Consider the following 2,289-nt stretch of genomic DNA (forward strand, 5'->3'; position numbering starts at 1 on the left):
TGGTTTGTGCTACAAATGAAGACCAGGATTGGACAGAGTGTTGGATATTCGTGGCTTTGTTGATGCAGACTGGGCTGGAGATATGGATCAGAGAAGATCTACAAGTGGGCATGTGTTTAACCTATTTGGAGGTGTAGTCAATTGGATGAGTAAGAAACAATCTGTAGTGGCACTATCAACTACAGAGGCAGAATACATGGCAGCCACTCATGCAAGCAAGGAAGCAGTTTGGTTGTATAGATTGTGTTCAAGTATGGGGTTAGTACAAGAAGCTATAAGGATAGACTGTGATAGCCAAAGTGCAATTTTATTGGCACCCTGCATATCATTCAAAGACAAAGCACATTGATGTTCAGTATCACTTTGTGAGGGATATGATAGAAGACAAAAAGGTGTTGCTGGTAAAGGTGGACAATTTGAAGAATACTGCAGATGCATTGACAAAATCCGTGAGCTCTGAGAAGTTCTCTTGGTGTAGAGAAACAATGGACATTGTAGGGCTGGATAAATGACTAAGCTCTCTTGTGGCCCCCTATGGAAAGAAAACAACAAGTGGGAGAATGTTGGGTTGTGTTATATTCTTTCCACGACTAGCCCACGTAGTTAACCGGTGGTTAGAGGGGGGGTCGCATGGGGTTTGAGGGGTACCCGTAACCCCACTTTATGGGGTCTGGGGTAGCACCCCGGAAAATTTTGGTTTTGGACCCTATGTTAGGTTGGGCGAACCCACCTATGGTTTTGTGCATGATTTTTGCACATGGTTTTGGACGCAATGGTTTTTCGGTCCATGGTATTGGATGCTTCGTCATGTATAAATATGTATTGTAACATTGAAAGGAATATAATGAAAAATCAAGCTGGTAGTCCTGGTTTTGGGATCTAAGGGAAAATCTTTGTGTATATGTGTTTTATGTGTTATGCTCTCACATTGTTTATTTTCTGTGTTTTAGAATTCGTATGCAGGGAATTTCTGTACGGGGTTAAAACCTACATTTGGAAGGCCTAGAAGGGATAGGTTCACCAAATCATCCTCTACTACATTAACACCAACTTGACCAAGTTCATCGCGACATTGTGTGAAGCTGCTCAGGTATTGTGGAATGGATTGTTCCTCTGCATCTTGATATTTCTAAGCTTGTCCTTGAGAGCCAATTTCCTGTGGTCACTACTATTCTGGAACAAATATGTTAGTGCTTACCACATTACAGATGGATTCTCTTTCTCATGGAGATTGGAGACAATATGGTCTCTTACTCCCTCCAATATGATCCTACTTGCCTTGGCTACACACTTATTCCATTCCACCAAATCCTTAGCATCAGATGTTGTTGGTTTCAGAATATCATTATCAATGAATTCCTTCAACCCATTATCCTCCAGTATTGCCTCTATACAGTCCTTCCATGCAACATAATTCAAGATTACCTCAATGGAATACTCAAGCCTTAGTCCATTTAAATCCATCTTCTAAGACTTGAACAAAACCTGCAATATTGATCTGCAAATTCGAACCTCCTACAATCACAAATTAAAAATCTATACTCTATAGTGATTCTAGCTCCGATACCATGTAGAAATTAATGTGTAGATTAAATATCGCTTATGAAATTTACTAAATCACAAGGCTTGAAGCTACTCTACTGATCTGCAAAAGTTAATTAACCATCTAAAATAAGAATCATAGACATGCAAAAGCAAACATCACACATGCATAGATATTTTTATCTAGGGGAAAGTAACTGCTCAAAACCCCTTACTATTTATATTGCATGAATCAGAGAATAGAGAAGAAATGCATATGCTTTCTCAAGCTTGACCACACCCTGCAAGTGTATAGGATATTCCTCTATCTAATTGACTTACTCTGGCCAACACTTAACCAATTTTCAAGCCCTCCAAAATCATATTTCCTTGTGTTGTTCCCTGGGGAAATTGCCCCTATTTTTTATGAATTTCACACTCTGGAATTGTGAAATTCCCTTAGATCTTTCTCTGACTTCATGCACCACCTATACACATTAGAATATGCTACAACTTATAGTACACTTCCTTGTAATCTCCATCTCAACTGGGTAACTCGAACTTTTTCATACAACGGTTATTTTGGGTTGATTGATCAATTAACTAGTTGATCACTGAGTGTGGTTGAAGTTCCACTTCCACAACTTGACATCCACTAGTTCTTCTGACAGTTAGAACTAGTTAAACTGACAGTAACTCAAAATAATTGAAATAGATTGATACAAATTAGAAATCAATCATGTATAACTGAACTATAACTCCTCCAAC

This window comes from Pinus tabuliformis, chromosome 4_1 (assembly GCF_031772625.1).
Source record: "Pinus tabuliformis cultivar Carrire ecotype Pingquan chromosome 4_1, CPIR1, whole genome shotgun sequence".
Lineage (NCBI taxonomy): Eukaryota > Viridiplantae > Streptophyta > Pinopsida > Pinales > Pinaceae > Pinus > Pinus tabuliformis.